The following is a 20,858-nucleotide window of genomic DNA, read 5'->3' on the forward strand; positions in this document are numbered from 1 at the left end:
GGAGTTGAACACAGTCTTATCAGAAGAAGCCTTCTCCTATATATCTTCCTTACATATTTAAGACTATCCCTTGCTCTAAAAGTAAGCTGTGAAACATCTCAGTCGCTTTTCTGCCTACTTTGATGACCTCGGATTTCTAGACTTAAGTACATTAAGAAAACAGAGGAGCTTTCTCCTCCCTGTCCTCCAAAAGAAGTAATAAAAATTTGTAGAAGCATATGTCATGCCTCAGAAACATGTTCCTGTATCTCCAGTACTACTGGCTTTCTTCTCCCTAACTACTTACTTTTCTGAATGTAGGTTCCAGATAATGACCAACTTTAGCTTGGTTAAGTTACTTCATGGTATTCTCAAGTTCTTTCAAGAACACCCAAGTTCAAGAGTTCAAGTACCAATATCCTAAGGGTGATTTCTTCATTCAGTCCTTGTAAGAGGAGATGGACTAGTAAATGTGCCTCCTTCAGCTGCAGGAATGGAGCAAAGTCATGGGGAGCATTACAGGAGGGATACATGGGCTAGAGTACAGGAGATTTGCATCCTGCCCACCCAAATAACAAGAAAGTTGTTATTTTTCAGACAGTAGATTCCAAAATGTCTTTACTTTCAGAGGTGAAATGACTAATGGGCTATTATTGAGCTCTTTTCATTTCTGTATTTGCTCATGAACTTCTGTAAGTTGTGTGTGTGTGTGTGTGTGTGTGTGTGTGTGTGTGATGCATATGCTGTTATGGCAGAAATAAAGCCTGTCCTTTAGCTAATATTTATATAATATATTCATTATCTGTGTAAGAGTTGGAAGCCCTGTTTCCCACATTTCCCACATTGGAGAAATGTAAACACACACTTAGCCTCTCTTATTTTTGGAGGTTAATTATAGTAAAGTATCTGAGATGGGAGTCAAAAAGTATCTCTTGAGACTGGAGCTTCAGGACGAAACTTGGTTCTAATGAGATAAAAGTCCTTTTTGTGTGGGTAAAACTGCATCACAATTGATACATATCCCTTTTCTTAGTGTTTTGAGTTCAATAAATCTCACTTGACTAGGAAAAAAATAATTTTAACTAAAATGAAAGAATAAGCCTTCCAACCCTCACCCCCAAATTGCCTGATTGGCTATCTGTATTTCCTTTGTTTTAATTGTTTAGGTCTTTTTAATCTCAATTTTACCTTACTGAAATTAGACAAGATGGATCCTTTTCATTGGTCAGTTTGTTGAAGAAAAATTTTCTCATTTCCTCAAAGAGGTCAAGTTGAGTTCATTTTACAAAAGCTGTGTAAATCTGAAGAAAGAACTGTAATGACAAAAATGCTCGTCCTCTGCCTTCAGTTGTGTAGGAAAAGTTAGCTCTATTCCCTAATCATTAGACACCCTCTGTAATTTGTTCTCTGTGATGTGTGTTCAAGTTCAAGATTTCAAGAAGTATAGTGAAAACCTTATACTATTTTGACATAAAATCACAGTAAATTGAATTATATACCTATCATGCAGATATGTTCAAACAGGAAGGATGGGTAGAAGACAAATTTTGTATGAATTTCCTTAATTATCTGATGGGTGCCCATTTTTAGCTCATGAAAATAAAGTTAATCATGGAAGTGTTCCAAGAAGTTAAAATTTCCAGACAGAGCCTCACCACTGACTGGTCCACAGATTCTAAGAGCTTTGAATTAGGATAATCAAAAGGAACTGAAGCACCTTCTAAATGGTTCAGGCTTGTGTGGAACCAGACTAGCCACCTTCGCCTGCCCTACATCCTCCTTAGAAATATCAAGAACACATTTCAAAGGCATTTCAGTCTGAAGACTTTGAAAAACTATTCTAAAAAAGAAACCTGAATCTGGCTTTCTTTAATTAGCCATACTAAAACAATGATCTTCACTGCACTGTTTTACATTTTTCTTACCAAATGACTAATGAGTTTATAACCCAGCTCTAGGCCCCTTTCTTCTGATCAGTCCAGGAATGGACTCATCAGTGAAATAACTAGGGGAGGAAAAGGGACCATCCAATTGTTTCAGCTATAAGTAGTATCTGCTTTCTGTAGGCTTTGATAGGATTCAGGTAATGACCAGATTAAGGGAGGGAAAAAAAATCTTTGATTATTTTGCTTAATTAAAATAACTCTTTAAGTTCACCTTTGACCATGGCAAAGATAATTATTGAAAGAAGGTATCACAGAAGCAGTGAATAATTTTAGGAAAACAATTTTCCAAATGAATGCTAGAAGTTAAGTAACTTTTTTTTATTTAATAAAGTCCAATTTTAATTGAACTTTATCCAGAGTTTAAAACTACTTTTATTTTCATTTTAATCTTTTTAATAAAAAATATAACTAATAAGTTAAGAATTTCAAAATTTATAACTCAAAAGTGACTTGTCAGAGAAATATTCAAAATTGTCACGTAACAGCCAATTTTCCATTCTCTTTTCATGTAGAAATACTGTTAATTTATATAAAATTTTAAAAGTTTTTGCCAGGTTTGTGCCTAAAATACAGAGTATAGCATTTCTCTTCCACGCTTGTTTTTATTAAGTTGAAATGTAGAGATTATCAGACAGACCTAGCGATATTAATCAATATAGCTATCATTATCTGTACATTATGCTTCCTTTTCACAAGGTGGGTCCTGACTAGTCTGGAGCAGCACCAATATAACATAAAGCATCTCTCTCTCTCTCTCTCTCTCTCTCTCTCTCAATATATACATACATACATATCTATATGAATGTGTATGCATATATGTGTATATGAATGTATATATAGTACAAACATATATGCATATGTACACATCTATATAATTGTCATGAAAACTGTTGCTAAAAAATAACAGGCATCACCAACATATACATATTTTTGTGCGTATATTTTATACATAAGTAAATATGCATATATTGGAGATATCTGCCTATTTTTTTAGTAATAGGTTTTAGATTCCTATTTTGTAAAATTTTCATAATTTATATAAAAACATTATAGAACTTACAAAAATAGAAATTTAAAAGTGGTGAACTACACCTGAAAAATATTTTTAAAATGTTTTATTTATTAATAGTATATAGCCAATTATTAGTAAGGTATTTTTGGCCATTGTATTTTTACTCTCATGGTAGGAAGACCTGAAGGATCAAGGGAGATTTAAATTGATAAGTATAAGGGAACTTTTGAGCCATATAGAAAATACATGGGAATTGAAGTAGAAAGGACATAAGGCAGAGCTAGTGGCCAGATGCCTGTAAATAAAAAATGAAAGGCATTTCTACCCCGAACTTTTTATAATCATGAACAATAGCCGACTTGTCTGGCTCACTGAACAGCATAAAAAGTCCTCTGCCTGAACTTTCTCTGTCACTGCTATAGAGAACTGGTGAATAAATTCGTTCTCCATCCACATCATCCCTTTGCCTTCTTCTTTGCTGCTTCGTAAACTGGCACCAGGTAACCTTGATAATCAGATGTGATTAGATGATAATATTTTTTACCATTTAATTTGGCTAATGAAGATCAAAGAGTAGCAGTTTGAGAAACTTCAAGTCAGTCATTCACTTTTTCTTTTTCTTGTGCTCACATTATTCATTTTATCTTTAAATACTGATTTCTTTGTAGAAATATTTTTAAAGATTCTGTTCATTTTAGAAGGATTAGTTTAGCTAAAAATGGAAAATATAATCTATATAGTCACTTAATTATGATTATGCACACATAAACTTTAATAAAATGTTTAAACAGGATTAATGATTGATTGGTGATTCCATCCCATCAAACTCTGGCAGTCTCACTCATCTCTCAGAATATATCATGTACTTTATATGACACATGACTGCCTGGTACATAGACAAAATAAGGCAGCAGTGTTAATTTGTATATTAAAGAATAGCTACTAGGTGGCCCAATGGATAAAACATTGCACTTAGAGTCAGGAAGACTTGTATTCAAATATTGTCTTAGAAACTTAGCAACTATATGACTCTGGATGAGTCACTTAAAATCATATTTTCTTATCAAAGAATCTAAAACCACATACAGTTTTAGTTTTCTTATCTGTAAAATGGGTATAATAATAATTCCTGCTCAGGGTTGCTGTGAAGATAAAATAAGGTGATATTTATGAAATATTTGTGCTTGGCAAAATTAAAGTTCAATATAAATTCCAAAGATAATCATTATTTTTTATTTTGACAAGAAACACATTTTGCACTTAGCATTTTAACAATCTGTAGCTAACACTGTGATTACTAGGGAAAGTCAGTTATTGGGTATGATCAATCCATATTAAAAATATTTACTTTTGTTTCTACTAATCATCTCTAAATTCAACTTAACATTTCTGTTTTTAAGATGGTCTTGCTTAATGACTGCATTATGCCTTAATTTCCTATTCATACTCAGATATTTTAATTGTGTTTTCATATGAGTATGAGGAAAAGCAAGAAGTCTAGGATTATAGGAAGATATCAGGAAGATGATGGATGATACATTATTTGTAGTAGTATAGTAGTAGTAGTAGTAGTCATCGTCGTAGTAGTAGTAGTAGTAGTAGTAGTAGCTGTGTAAGTATGGACACATGTATATTTTTACATACATGAATTCCTGGATAAATAAGGCTAGAGGCAGGACTAGTTTATAAAAGTCTGAAAACTCTAGAATGAGGAATTTTTGGTCAACTTGGGAATTGGTAAAGTACAAATAGAGTGGATGAGTGTGGTGTGCATAGGAAGGAGGGGCTTACACTGTGGTCAGAATTATGTTTTAGCAAAATTATTTCAGATGGTATATGTAAAATTGATTGAATAGAGGAGAGATGACCCAGGAGTATTAATTAGGAATAAAGGAATGCTTAAAAGGTAGTGGGCAATGGGTGGAGGAATACGTGATATAACTCATCATTCTTCCCAAATAATTTTTAATTATAACCATTAAAAGGAAAGTACCATCTAAGAAAAGCACCCTCCTAGCCCATCCCACCCCCATACACATACTTTTTCAGTGTCTCTTCAGTTGGTCATGATTATAACTCAGAGATCAATGATAAAAGATTTATCAAAAGGTCTTTTTTCCTATGAGGTATAACCTTTCTCAACCTGGAATAATGTTCATATATGTAAGGCAAATGTTTTTTTAAACCCTGAATTAAATGTGTCTTTTCACTTGAAAAAATATTTTCTGTGAAGTCAAGAAATTACAGTGGATTTTTTAATTGTCTCTATTCTAGATGTGGTATAGTATGTGTGATACGTACAATTTAGTCAGTCAAGTTGTGTCTCCATATGTGGTTTTAAATGCTTTGAGAAGAAAATATTATGTTTAACAATGAGGTATGTCAAAGTTATATTTAAAAAACTTTTTCACATGTAAATTTATATATTTCATTGTCTCCTATGGTATATATTATTTAACATTATTGTTGTTCCCAGTCTTTATTTATGAGAAAAAAAAAGATAACCATTTATGGTAAAAAAAAAAAAAACGTTTTTCTGGAATACTATTCACAAAATTACCATGTAGATCTTATTGTCTGCTTAATATTGGTACAAGGTTCGGTGAAATAAATCCCAATTGTGTATGCAAAATAAAAACTCACATTTACATAAGGAAATGAAAACAATTACAAAATAAAATTTCCTGACAGTCTAGATACCTTAGGGAATTGGTAATAGAATCTAGTCATTCACTTTTTAGTTGCTTGATCAAATCCCCAATTTAAGTTTAAAATGAATAAATTTTTTAAAATGTGTTGATCCACCAGAAATAAAGTAAAATAATTTCCTGGACAGATGTCCTTATACTATAATAATAACAAGTGGAGCACAGGTCTCAATAAACAGGTCATGGTTAGTTCTGTACAATAGAAAGGTTTGGCATTGCTAAGACATAAATTCCTTAGGCAAAATAAAATAGTAAATTATTAATTGATTGATTAAATTTAAGCCTGCCTAGGCAAATATTATAAAAATTCATTTAAAAGGAGATATAATTTTGAATTATCTAATGTGACTTTTCTATGCAAACTTCAATTCACAACCTAATTCAGATCAAGTAGACTCTTATTATATACCAGGTACTGTGCTAGAGATAGGAATACAAATACTCATATGCATAAATGAGTATATAAATGGATGCATGAATAAGTAGTTTGAATGATAAGTAGAACAGGAGGCATATAGACAGACAGACAGATAAACAGATGGGCAGACAGATGATAGAAAAGTCAGTGCTCTCAAGGAACTAACATCTCCCTTTCTTCCTGAATGGGCTCAGATCATCAGCAACCTTAGCACAGCTAAAATTCTAAAACCAAATTGCATCATTTTAGGAATATTTTTGCAGGCTTTATGGCAAGATGCCTATCTCTCTATCTCTCTATCTATATCTATCTATCTATCCATCTATCTATCTATTTAGCTATCTAGCTATCTCTGTATCTATCTATACCTATATATGCTCATATGAATGTATATTTATATACATATGCATATAGACAAATATATGTATGTATGCAATATATGCATATACAAGTGTGCATGTGTGTAAGTGTGTATATTATATATTTATATTTTATATCTATCTATACATATTTGTGTATGGGTAGATATATATATGTGTGTATGTGCATACATTTGTATGTATGGGTATATAGGTATATGTACATGTGCATGTGTATATATGTATTGTGTATGTGTTTATATATTTGGATATACATGTTTATATGTTTATAATTATGCATGTTTGTATGTGTGTGCATGTATGTATTTTACCTTTTGCGTTTAATTTGGTTTAATTCCAGAAATTTCTAGAAATATTTCAATGAGTGTTGTCCTAGTTTATTTTGGTTCTCCAATGAGTATTCAGGAAACCTGGTCTAACTTTCCCAGTCCAAATCATACATCCATGAAGCCTTCATTAATCATTCTACCTGGAAATTATTTCTCCTGCCACAGAAGTCCCATAGCAGTTTATGCAACTTTTGGTCATGCATGTACTATAGCTTTTTGTACTTTTTCTTTCTTTTCTCTATTTGAAAAAAAAAATCCATATCAGGAATTTTTAACCTCTCCACAGAATCAAGCATTTTGATGAAATTTTCAAACATGAAAATGAATATCACCCAAATGGTCATAGAATGGTGGTTATGATGAAGCCACCAATACGTTACAATGAGAATTTCAAAATGAGTTTGTAACAGTACTATATGAGAAAAGTAAAGTGGTCTGGTCATATGGGGAAACTAGGGATAACTGATGGATAGACCACATACTTCATTATTATCTTTCAAATAAATAAGAGAAATAGAACAAATCCCCAAGTGCATTAAGTAAACATTTAGTATAAATCTTAGAAGAGTAGATAAAGAATAGTTACACATTATGGGCAGGCATAAAGGGATGGAAATCTGCATCATTAAAATGAACATTTATATCAGTGAGATCATGAAATGATTGTAGTATTTAGAATCAATTTAATAGAGGCCATTTTTGGTGAAGTAATCTATTTTCTATGTTCTTAGATAAGGATCAACCTAAGGAATAGACTGGGTTAATTATGTATAGTATGAATGCATATTATTTTGTATTACAGAGATGAAACAAGCTTTTTTGTGTCTTAGGGAGTCCTTGAATACCAAAAGTATACCAGAGACAACCTACAACCTTCAACCTTCACCGTGAAGCTGTTTGAACAAAACTCATATATTTTTTCACAAATATTCCCTGTTTTGGGCTTGGATCCCTGTATGCAGGATTATGTAAAAGAATCAAAAGACATCTGAAATTAAAAAAAAAATCACATATGTCAATACAATTTGCTAAATGCTGATGGACACTACAGTTTTGAGATTTGCCTCTAGCATAATGTATTAAGCTGAATGCTCGATTCTCTCCCCCTCCCACCCCATAACATCTTTATGTTATACTTTCTAAGCTAAAAATTTGAATCAAAGCAAAGCAATATCCACATATGCTGAGGCACAGAATTGCAGCCCTGGAGACCTGATGCCTTCCACAGCTGTAAGTCTTATTCAAGGTTCTTGAGGGAGATAGGCTCTGTAGCAGCTGTCAAATGTGTTATTAGCTACATTATGCTACCTGTTATTTATTTTCTTTTCTTATTGTAGCAAGTTTGACAGGCAACTCAAGCAATCAGACTCTGAAAAATGATTTCACAGAACTCTCTATTCAAAACATTTTGGTATGTGATCACAAACATAAGACCCTCCCATTCTGATCACCTTTATGGTGTCATTGGAAGATATGGAGGGAAAGGTAGTGAATGACTATGCAGTCTCCTGCTCCTAAGTTTGTTTTAGGGTACAATCAAATAGAATTGCACATTTTGTTTGTTTCTAAATCCCCAAACACTGCTGCTGGAATTAAACATTTCTTCTTACAAGACGCAAGGGATAAGCTTCATCATACATTAGTAATAAAGTCGTATTATAAAGTTCGAGAAATAAAGATCTCCCAATCATATATGTCTCATACCCTTTCTCTAACGTTACAAGGTGATTTCCTTTTATTATTGAAAAGACTGAATCAAACTGGGAGCAAACTTTCATGAATATTGATTCTCTACAGTATTTTATTTGCATCCTCTGAGTAATTTCTCTCATGAACAGCTGGAATGGCTCCCTATTGTTATGCAGTCACCCATAGAAATGTAATAGTATGTGATTAAAGATAAAAAAAACACAATAACTCAAATGCATGTAGGGTCTGAAGCAGCCCCAAATTAAATTTCTCTTGAGGTTTCACACATTTCAATATCTTCTTAAGTTAAAATCTTGGACTCATAGCCCAAGTTAAAGAGAATGTATTTATTTTTTTTTTATTCTTGTTTCTTCCATTAGAATATAAGTTTCAAAAGGGAAAACATTTTACCTTTTCCCACAACTTATCACAGGGCCTGACACTATAAAAAAGCTTAATAAATATTTTTTAACTGACTGATCTCCAAGCAAGTTCGTTTGCATTAAAGAGGGACCCCTTTAAATGTATCTAATAACTGACCCTAATTCTTCTAGCATGCAAGGAGATAATTATGGGGGGGGGAAAGAGAGAAGTCATAATGATTTGGGGGTAAACATTATTGAGGGAAGAAGAAAGTGTGGGAACCAACCAATATTTTTCATCTAAAAGTTAGTCTGCATGCTCTTTTTGGCACTTTTATAGGTGGACAATTAGAACTGTCTTCTTTTGGAAAAAAATGAGGAAATCAGAGATGAAAAAATGGGTTTTCTGATTTCAAGCATCTCTCTGAAATTATAAATTCTTCATAGATTTAATATTATTTAGTTAATAATACTTATTCATAGAAATAAGTACTGAAAGTTGAAACAATATATGTTGCTTTAAATTTCACTAGAAACTAAGTTCTTATATAAGTTTATGTATAAACATAAAGCTATCAATGTGTATATACAGTCATATATGTTTGTATACACACATATGTGTGTGTGCATATTTATATATATATATGTATATATGTGTGTAATGTGTGTGCATATTATATTTGCATATATAAATCACTGGCTCCTCCAGAGAGATCCATTCCTGACTGGGTAGTGATAGCAATAATTTTATCTGAAAACGGCAGCTTTGTTTCTCTAAATTAAATTCTTCACTAGCGGAGCTCTTCAATGGCTTATTAAGTGGTCAATCCAAATCTACCTCCCATTTCAAGAAAGAAAGATGTGTGCTAAATTTAAAAAAAAGGGAAAAAGGGAAATTAAGAAATCCTCATAAAGAAATACTAACTAAAACATTTTACTTCCCCATTCTAGGACAATTTTCCTTAAGAATTCTTTGAAATATGATTTACAAGTTCTTTTTTGATCATGTTATTTTTTTTTTTGGCTTTTTTGAGGGGGAGGGAAGGGTAATTGGGTTTAAGTGATTTGCCCAAGGTTACATGGCTAGTAAGTATTAAATGTTTGAGGCTGTATTTGAAGTGAGGTCCTCGACTTTAGGGCCAGTGCTAGACCAATAATTCTTAAATTATCTCTCCTTGCTCAGTATTTTTGTTCCAAAGTTATAGTTCACATTTTCTTCCATTTTTTCATTCTTTTCATTTTGTTATACTGTTTGTTAATGTCTCATGGAATGATTATCTTCTACTTGCCCAGTTCTAAAACTTATTTTAAAGCAATCCGGGTAAAGTAACTTGTCCAATGTTATATGGCCAGTTATTTTGTGTGGGTGTTTAAGTATCTGAAGCCAGGAACCGATACTGGGTCCTGCTGACTCTGGGGCTGCCACTTTTACTCACTGTGCCACCTAGGCACCCCACTGATCTAATTTGTTAGGAATTTTTTTTCAATGAGCCTTTTGACCTCCCTTTTCATTTGTCCAATTCTACTTTTAAGGTCTTATTTTCTTCAATAACTTTTGTTTTTGAAAATTTTGTATATCTTTTATTTTTTTTTCCATTTGGCCATTTCTCCTTTTTAAAAAGTTCTTCTTAGGGTGGAATTAAGATGGGGGAATAAAAGCTGGAATTTGATTCAGTTCATCCCCCAATCACCTCAAATGCCTGTAAAAATGACTCTAAACAAAATTTGGAGCTGAAGAACAAACAAAATGATATCCTAAAACACATCTCCGTCTGAAGACAGCATGGTAGGCTGAAAAGCAGCATCTATTGCACTGCAGCAGGAGTGCAGCAAAGTCCTGCAAGGGTCAAGCTAGCACAGGGTGGGCCAGGGAAGACCTCAACAGATTGGATCACCAGGAGTTGTGGTGGTTTCTAAACTTCTCAACTCATAAAAGCCAAGAAGAAATCAGAAGGTAAGCTGTGAGAACCTTTTGGACCTGGGTGACAGAAGAGCACTATCTGGCTCCAGGACCCAAGGCAGTGGAGGTGATGGCAGAAGCTGCAGCACCTTCTGGAAGCCCAGATCCATAGATGGTGGGCGAACCAAGTGGTTGTCAGAGACCAATTGCAGGAATGTATTAACACTGAGGCAGTATTTTCTTTCTTTGCCCTGCATGGATCTAGGTCACAGTCTTTGATTTTGTTCCCAGGGTAAAGAGGATCACTGGTGTGGCAGAGTTTGCAGTGGAGAGGGAGTTCTCACAATTTTGATGAAGGTGTTTAGAGATAGCTCTGAAAATAGCTGCAAAAAATCTCAGAAATTTGGGAAAGAACACTCTTTACTGTGAAAGCAGAGTTCTAGAGTGGTGAAGATTTCTAAAGTCAAGTAATTGCTTAGGAAAATGAGCAAAAAGAGGAAAATAAAATAAAATATAGAATATGTCTTTGGTGACAAAGAAGATGAAAACAGAATCAGAAGAAGAAAACAAAGTCCAAACTCCTGCATTAAAAGCCTCAAAGAAAAATATGAATTGGAAACAGGCCATGGAGGAGCTAAAAAAGGATTTTGAAAAGGAAGTAAGAGAAGTAGAGGAAAAATTGGAAAGAGAAATAAGAATGATGCAAGAAAATCATGAAAAATTAGTCAACAGCTTGCTAAAGGAGACCCAAAAATACTGAAGAAAATCCTTTTTTTTTTTAAATAGACTACCTCAAATGGCAAAAAGAGGTCTAAAAAAGTAATGAGAAGAATAATACCTTAAATAGCAAAACTGGTCAAATGGAAAAGGACATCCAAAAGTTTACGGAAGAAAATAATTCTGTAAAATAGACAAATGGAAACCAATATTTAATTGAAATCAAGATATTATTAAACAGATCGAAAAGAATGGGAAAAAAAGACAATACAAAATATCTCATTGAAAACACCACTGACCTGGAAAATAGATGCAGGACAGATAACTCAAAAATTGTAGGGCCACCTGAAAGTCACGATCAAAAAAAGAAACTAGACATCATCTTTCAAAAATTAAGGTAATTGCCCTAATATCATAGATTCAGAAGATAAAATAGATATTGAAAGAATACACCTATCCCCTCTTCAAAAAGATCCCAAAAAGAAAATTCCTATTAATATTATAACCACATTCCAGAGTTCTCAAATATAGGAGAAAATATTATAAGCAGTCAAGAAGAAACAGTTTGAGTATTGTAGAAACACAATAATGATAACAAAAAAACTAGCAGTTTCTACATTAAGGGATTGGCAGTGCTTGAAATATAATATTCCGGAGGTTGGAGGGGCTAGAATTTAAACCAGAAATCCTTTACCTGGAAAAAAAAAACAGTATAAAATTTCAGGGGAAAATATGGATAATGAATGAAATTACTTTCACACATTCTTGAAAAAAAAAACAGAATTTAACAGAGAATTTGACTTTCAAATATAAGAAGCAAGAGAAGCATGGAAAGGGAAACAGGAAACAGAAATCATAGGGAACTTATTCAAGTTGAACTGCTTACATTTCCACAAAAAAAGATCATATTTTTTTTGAGTGTGTGTATGCATATGTATACATAGACAGAGAGCACAGGTTGAGTTGAATATGAAGGGATGATATAAAATAAACAAATTAAGAGGTGAGAGAGGAATGTATTGGGAGAAGGAGAAAGGGAGAGATAGAATAGGATAAATTAGCTCATATAAGAGAGGCAAGTGTGATAGTAATGGAATATAAAGATCCCCCTGTATTGGCTTGGTTTTCAAATTGATTGTGTTAAAACCCAGAGCTTGTTAATCCCACCTGTGGGATGGACTTCTTGATGTAAAAGAGAATCCTGAACTGGGACTAGCTGGTGATGTGGATTTGGAGAGACAAGAGAGAGGCAGAAGAAGTTTTTGGAAGCAGCACCCTCGTGGAGGCAGAGAGAGACTGAGAGGATTGCTGAGGGCCACTTTGAATCGCCCTGGACTTTTGAGACCTGCCCCTGGAGCTGCCAAGGACTGAGGAGACATGGATGTTTTGCTGGTACTTTGTCTGTCTGTTTGGATGTTGTTTTGCCAGATTTGTCCACTGGTGAAAGACAGCCCTGTTGAAGAAGTTCTGGAACCTGGCTGTTGGCTAAGAGCTCCTGAGACTGTCCTGCAGACAAGAGAGTGAATACTGTCCACTGGTGAAGGACAGTGCTGTTGTTGCAGGGGTCTGGGAACCTTTCTGTTGGTTCAGAAGCCCTGAAGAAGGATTTTCTTGCTGTATGTTTACAGAAATCCTGGGAGAGGGTTTTGCTAATGTTTTCAGGGGTTCTAGGACTGTTCTGCAGACACAGGATGAATCAATGAAGAGACTGGCAATGTATCTTATGGCCTTGCTAAGCCTTGTCTCCCCAGGAACTAAGATTGCAGAGAACTTGCCTGTGTCAAGATGAAGAAAACACCTCCATTTGGGTATTAAGTGCTGTGCTTAAACTTGATGTAACTCTGGGGTAGATTCAATTGTGATCCAAGGGTGAGGAACTTTTGACCTTTTTGTGTTCTATGGTTGAACAAATGAATGTACTTTACTTATGTTTGGAAACTAATCTCCATTTGAGAAGAGGGGCTTTGTAATGGACTAAATGAAGGTACAGCCTAGGGGTGGAGAAGTACTTAGAACAGGGACTTTGTAATTGATTGAATGAATGGAAGGTCCTGGGGTGGGGTAGTACTTGGAGATTATTTAATCACACTTAGTAAATGCTGTGTTTTGAATGATGTCATGTTTTGACCTTCTCTGTTCTTAATTTGTCACTGAATAAAATGGAGAGCCCCTATGCTGGTATTCTGAACCTTGGGAAGTTGCCTTCCATTACATTACATTACAGCAAGAGAAAGCTGTTCCTATGGAGGGAAAGAGCAAGGAGGTGAAAGGGAATTAGTCAACCTTACTCTCACTGGATTTGTCTTTAGGAGGGAATAATGGCATGTGCCCTGAATTGGGTATCTTACCCTACAGAAAAGTAAGGGGGAAAGGAGATAAGGGGGATAATAGAAGGGAGAACAGATTGGGAGAGGGGGTGGTCAGAAGCAAACACTGGAAAAGGGGCAGGATAAAAAGAGAAAACAGAATAAATGTGGGGGCAGGATAGGATGGAGGGAAATATAATTAGTCTTTCACAAAATGACCCCTATGGAAATGTTTGGGATAGTTACACATGTAGAACCTATATTGAATTGCTTGTCTTCTCAATGTGGTTGAGTGAATAGGGAAGAAAGGAGACAATTTTGAACAAAAAGTTTTAAAAACAAATGTTAAATAATTGTTGTTACATGCAAGTATAAATAAGATGCATAGGCAATGGGGTATAGAAATTAACCTTGCCCTATAAGAAAGTAAGGGACAAGAGGGTAAGGGATAATAGGAGGGAAATAAGAGAGGAAAGACTGGAGGAAGGATAATCAATATGCTAGTCATCTTGGGGAGTGTGGTAGGGGAGAGATGAGGAGAAAATTTGGAACTCAACATGTGGAAATTAATGTTGAAAACTAAAAAAATTTAATTAAAAATGAAGTTATCCTCATGAGTGGATTTTTGTGACTCCTTTAACATTTGGACTATTGTGGTTTTTAAAGTAGTATTTTTCAATATTTTTTGTCTTTTCTTTACCAAACTATTGAATCTTGTCTCATGATTTGCTTATATCACGCTCATTTCTTTCCCCAGTTTTTCCTCTATCTCTCTTCATGTGATTCTTAAAATCTTTTTTGAGTTCTCACAAAAGTTATTTTTGAACCTGAGATTGAGTTACATTTTTTAAGGCATTGAATGTAGTCGTTTTGACACTCTTGTTCTCTTCTGAGTTTGTGTTTTGATATTCCATATCACCATGTTGTCTCCATTGTTGGATTTTTTGTTTATTTGTTTGTTTTTTTGGCTGTTGTCTTATTTTTCCAACATCTTTATTGACTTTTAACTTTATACTATGGGGAAGAGTAGGGATTATCCAAAGCTTAAGGTTTTTTTTTGTTGTTGTTGTTGTGTTATTTTCAGAACTAGCTCTGGGAGTCTGATTTTTTAGTTCTTCTTAGGTAGTATGATCTAGGGAGCTGTGTGCTGTCCTTATCTGTTCTACGGTTGTGACCAACCAAAGGAACCTTTCTGTTTATCCCCTGTAGGCAGGAGCTCTTGTGTGCTACCACTCCTACTTCTCTGGGACTGAGACCTGAATCCCAGTATGAGCAATGTAACAGAGTACTATACCTGTGTCAACTATGGATCCCCAGTATTTTCCTTCTGACCAGTAGCCCTACCCATTTACTGTCTATGCTCTGAGAGCTCTGGAAATCACTGTCACCAATCCAGTGGTCCCCATGCCCTTTTGCTAATTTGCATGGGTGTGAGCCACTACTGGTTGCTTACTGGGGCCAGGCAACCTCACTTCTGGCATACCAAGTATGGTGTGCTCTGCACTGGGATCTCCTCTTACCCCATAAGATGCACCCTTCCATCCGACTATGCAAGTTACCTTGCAGCAGGACATTGCTTCTCTCTGGCTTTGGTTGCTTTTGCTGCTCTTGGATTCATTTTGAGGCTTTGTTTGAATGTTGTTTGGAGAAGAATTAAGGAAAGTTGGGAGAATGTCTTCTTTTACACTGCCATCTCAGCTCCCAATTATGTGTCAAATTAAGAGAAGAGAGCTAGGCCCCAACAAAATGGCCCACTGTCCATAAATTACAGACAAGTGCCAGATATGATATAAAACCAAAAGAATCTTATATTAATGAAGCAAACCTAAGGTTGTCAGGTTATAACAATTCCCCTCAAATCAGAAAACAATAATCCCTCAAATGAGAAACCAATACATCCCCCAAGTCCTACGTTAAGCACTCTTTCAACTGTGATTGAGCTAGAACTTCCCTAAGGGCCCCCAGGACTGATTCACTGTTACATGATTCCATGTGCTCTTCCTCCTCCCATCTCCATTTCTCCTTCTGTCTGCCTTCCTCTACTTCCCAGTTCTCCACACCACCCCTTTAGCGTTGGCCTCCTTATGGTCTGTGTCTTACTAAAGTGTGATTATGCATTATTCACCACTTCTTTCCAGTTCAAAGGACTGGGTTTAATTGCCCTGAATCAACTGGAATCCCCTTATGATCCCTTTCCTGAAAGCATTAATCTGACACCTAGACTATGACTGATTTGTCAACACACCTATACCTACCATGAAAGAGCAAGGCACTATAAATACACTGGTAGAAAATAAGTGCTGAAATATGAACTCTATGTCCCTCCTGAGATCTCCCTTCATGGTTGGGATTAATAAAATAGTATGTATGTATGTATGTATGTATGTATGTATGTATATGTGTATATATGTGTGTTTATGTATACATATATAGGTTAATGTGTATATATACATATGTGTGTAATACATGTGTTTTATATGAGACTCATGATATATGCATATATACACACATAATGGGCAGAAATAGTTATTGACTTTACATCTGCTTCAAACTATATATTAATCAATTTAAAAAGTTGTGTAAATCATTTTATCAAAATATTCTCCACATATCTCTTCTCCTTTAAGCTTATACATACTTCACGGTAATTCAGGTTTTTATTACCTCTTTCTTGGAATACTGTAATAGTGGCTTTGTTGGTGTTTCTGTTTTCAAAAAAGGGGGCTGTTTGAGTTCTGAATTCTCTCTCCCTCCTATTCCTCTCCCACCCATTGAAGAGGCAAGTCAAAAGATCAATTGTACATGGGAAATGAAAGATAACATATTTCCATATTAAGCACATTGCAAACACACACACAGACACACACGAGTCCACATACACACCCATAGCCACACACATGAAAACATTTATTTTTTTGTCTTTTTGGAGGGGGGAAGGTACAGCAATTGGGGTTGTGACTTGCTCAAGGTCACATGGCTAGTTTTTGTGTTAAGTGTCTGACTCAGGATTTGAATTCAGGTCCTTCTGAACCCAAGGCTGGTTCTCTACTCACTACACCACCTAGCAGCCCCCAAATGTTAAAACAATTTTTAAAGGTATGGTTCATCAGTCTGCATTCAGATTTCATCACTTATCCCTCTGGAGTTAGATTTTTTTTTCATGAATCCTTTGGAATTGTCTTGGATCATTGTATTAATCTAAACAGCTAAGTCTTTCACTTTTAATGAATATTGCTATTACTGTATATGGTATTCTCCTGTTTCACTTTTTTTTTCACTTTCCTTTAGTTCATATAAGACTCTGCACCTTTTTCTGAAATCCTTATCAAACCATGATGCTTATCGTTTCTTATAGCACAATGGTATTTGATCACAATCATATAAAAAATTTGCTCAGCTCTTCCCCAATTGTTGGGCAATCCCTCAGTTTCCAATTCTGTACCACCACAAAAGAGGTGTTGTAAACATTTTTGTACAAATAGGACCTTTCCCTTCTATTTGATTCTTGGGGATACTGGCCTGAAAGTAATATTGTTGGGTCAAATGGTATGCACAATTTTATATGCTTTTGTGCATGCTTCCAAATAAAAACTGTCAGATAAACATTTTGAAAACAATGCTGAATGCTGCACATATAACCAATCCCCAAAACAAATAAGCAAACCATATTTCCCTTTTGCTTTTAGGATAAAATACCATCTCTGACTGGCATTTAAAGTCCTACTTAATCTGTTTTCCACCATTTTTTCAGACTTCATCAATAACAATCCATCAAGATACAAGTCCTTGAGTTTGAGTATATGAATTATACTCTGCCTAGTATTGACAAATATATATAAACATATATGTGTGTATATATAGGTGTTTAATCTGTGAATATAAATGTATACATTCATGTGTTTTTATATATTTATGTTCATATATAAATATACATTCTTAATGAGATGACTGTGAAAATAAGAGTATTTATGTTTGCTCTATCTCTGCATTTTCTGCTCTTTCTTGATCTTAAATAAATGAATTTCAGAGGCAGATAGAACAATTATGGTTTTATAAACACAAAAGTTTAGAAGACCCACTGGAGATCCAGTAATTGAAGTTTTTAATAATCACCTGGCAGCCACAGTTGACTTGACCAGCAAGAAGCCAGCTTTGAAGAATCCTTGTTTGAATCAGTCCAACAATAAACTGACTAAGCAACTAAGAGCACATATTCTACAAATAAAAATCAGCTCATCCTTCAACAACATCATACCCAGAAGTGAAGTTCTGGAGACGTTTTGGATAGTCACCACTTTAGTTTTGATTATCTACTCCCAGGGACCTAGAAGACATATATGTAAAAGTGAGAATAAGATGCCATGTTCTTAGTTGTCATCATTGATATTGTTTACCTTCAATTCTCTTACTATTTCTACTCAGTAAACATTTTTTTTCTGAAAAAATTCATTGATCTTTGGCTATCTTACCCTACAGGAAAGTAGGGGGAAGGGGACAACAAGGGGGGGGGGCATATTGAAGGAAGGGATAGTCAGAAGTGAACACTTTTGAAAAGGGACAGGGTCAAAGGAGAAAATAGAATAAATGGGGGGTGTAATAGGATGTAGGGAAATATAATCTTTCACAACATGACTACTATGAAAATGCTTTCCATAATTAGACATGCATAACCAAATTGCATTGCTTGTCTTCCCAGTGGGGGTGGTTAAAAAGTGGAAAAGGGAGAGAATCTGGAACTTAAAGTTTTAAAGACTAATGTTAAAAATTTTTTGTTGTACTCAACTGGGAAATAAGATATACAGGTATTGGGGTAGACATGAGGAACCATAGAAGCCTGGTTCACAACTCAGATATTAAATCTTAATAGTGGACTTTAAAAGAGATGCGACTTTTTGTTGTTAGTTCCTGAGTTGTATGTTATGGATTACACTTATAAGGATGTTACATGAGTTCTGAGATCAATAGGTTATACCAAGATTTTAGTTACTGAGAGCCAAAATATTTGATTCAGCAATAAGGTATCTTTGGGTGGTCAGCTCTAAATGTGATTTCTTTTGAGGACTGCAGCTTTGGCTTTGAAGTTTGCTCTCAATTGTATGTGTTTATGACTGTGGCTACATTAGCAGATACCTGAGGCCTAAATCAAAGGTCTTACCCTAAGATTTGGGTCTACTAGATAACAAATCCTTATCAAATTTTCTAATCTGTGCTACTTCCAGGATACAACAGACTAGGTAATGATTAGAAAACTTGAGTCCTCTTCCTTTGTCTCATTTCTCTATAAAAACCTTGTCCTAAGAATCAATAAATGGAGTTCATCATTCTTCCTGGAACTACCCACATGGCCTGATCATTTCTTATTCACATCTCTGAATCATGCTAAGAGCATCCCATGGCAGTTATAAGAATGTAAGGGGGAAGGGGAGAAGGAGAGGGATGGGGTGGCTATGTGAGAAGGAAGACTGGGGGAAAGAATAATCAGTATGCTTGCCATCTTGGGGTGGGGGGGTAGGGTAGAGATGGAGAGAAAATTTGGAATATAATATCTTATAGAAATGAATGTTGAAAACTAAAAGTAAATAAATAAATCCTGAAAAATAATTTTAAAAGCCCTTAAAATATTAATTGATCTTGTTTAGTTTTAGTGAGGGGGAATCAAATGTTTAAAATGTTATTGGGGCCATATTCACTGATTACTTTGTATTGAGAGGATATTATTTGATAGATTGATATTGGAAGAAAAATACCAGATGAGTGCTCATGATGGTCTATAGTAGAGAAATAATATCAGCCGCTCAGAGTTACCACTAGAGGATGAGACATGGGAAAGAAGTAGGTGAGTCGTTGAAACACAATCTACCCATGCTGGGAATACTTGGGACATCGAGACCGGCGTGCTCTGCATTTTCACTTCACACTCCATCCTATGCCATGAGGTCTGTTAGCTCTCCATACGAGGATATAGCATGGCTATCTGTGGAACTTGGAATATCTTGGAGAATCTTTCATTTCCTTCAAACATGGTGTAGATGCTACCTCTTCCCTGAGGCTGTGTTTCTGATTCCTCCTTTCCCTAGTGTTATGTCCATTTCCATTTGAATATCAATTTGTAAATACCTGTAGGTTTTGTGTATATGTTCATAATATCACATAGTAGAATGCAAGCTGCTTGAGGGAAGCAGCTCTCTAATTATGGTAAAACTTTCATTTTTATCTTTGTACACCTAATACCTAACTCAATGAATGACAAATTACAGACATTTAATAACTGATTGTTGAATGAAATTGAATTGAATTGAATTTAGTTCAAGTGACAAAAATGAAATCTAGACATTTTCATAGTTCCATTTCACAGCATCTGAGAAGAGATATTCATGAGAAAGTTGGTAATATTCATTATATGCAAATATGTTGTTCTTTTCTAAATATGGTTGAAATTGAAAGGAAAATCACTTACAGAAATGGCTCTCTCTCTCTCTCTCTCTCTCTCTCTCTCTCTCTCTCTCTCTCTCTCTCTCTGTATCTGTCTCGGTCTCTGTTTCTCTGTGGAAACACAAGCAGAAATTACTAGAACTGAGAGCAAAACTTCAACTCAGACATATGTTATGCTTTCATTACCTCATAAACCATAGAAGGAATCAAACTTTGTCAAGATAATTTTTCAGATTTTGTTTTATTTTTTTTTCTCTTTTACAGACACACAAGAAAATGCTTCCAGTTCATTCCAATATCCTGGATCATCATTGCTTTGTTTGTTTGTTTTTTGTTACCTACACTATCTTGAAACAGTATGAAGCAATCATGGGTAAAATTATGTAAAAGTAAAGAAACAACAGTTCTCCTAGAAATCTGACTTGCTCAAGGTTTCACAGGTAGCAGCATTTCATTTTTACTCAGATTATTCAAATAAGAAGTATTTTAAATTACTTCATTTAAATTCATATTCTGTTACTCTGGTAATCAGTGAACCATACAAATGTAAGTTTCCACATTGCATATCTCCATTAAAACAAAAGAGTATTTTTCAAAACTTCTTTCTTAACTGAACAACAGAATTGTAACTCCTTTCGCCTTCTTTTTATGCACAAATTATAATCTTGATGTAACATTTT

At 34.7% G+C, this 20,858-nt stretch overlaps 1 long non-coding RNA gene across 1 annotated transcript; it reads left to right on the forward strand.

Annotated features, from left to right (window-relative positions):
• Window positions 1-3,333: 3,333 nt before the first annotated feature.
• On the forward strand, window positions 3,334-20,594 carry LOC138161014 (uncharacterized). Its single transcript, XR_011168244.1, has 2 exons — window positions 3,334-3,437; window positions 20,443-20,594. It is a non-coding gene; the product is annotated as an uncharacterized lncRNA (long non-coding RNA).
• Window positions 20,595-20,858: the final 264 nt, after the last annotated feature.

This window comes from Petaurus breviceps, unplaced genomic scaffold, assembly GCF_028583685.1.
Source record: "Petaurus breviceps papuanus isolate PSGF00001 unplaced genomic scaffold, PetGlider_PUasm1.0 183, whole genome shotgun sequence".
Taxonomy (NCBI): Eukaryota; Metazoa; Chordata; class Mammalia; order Diprotodontia; family Petauridae; genus Petaurus; species Petaurus breviceps.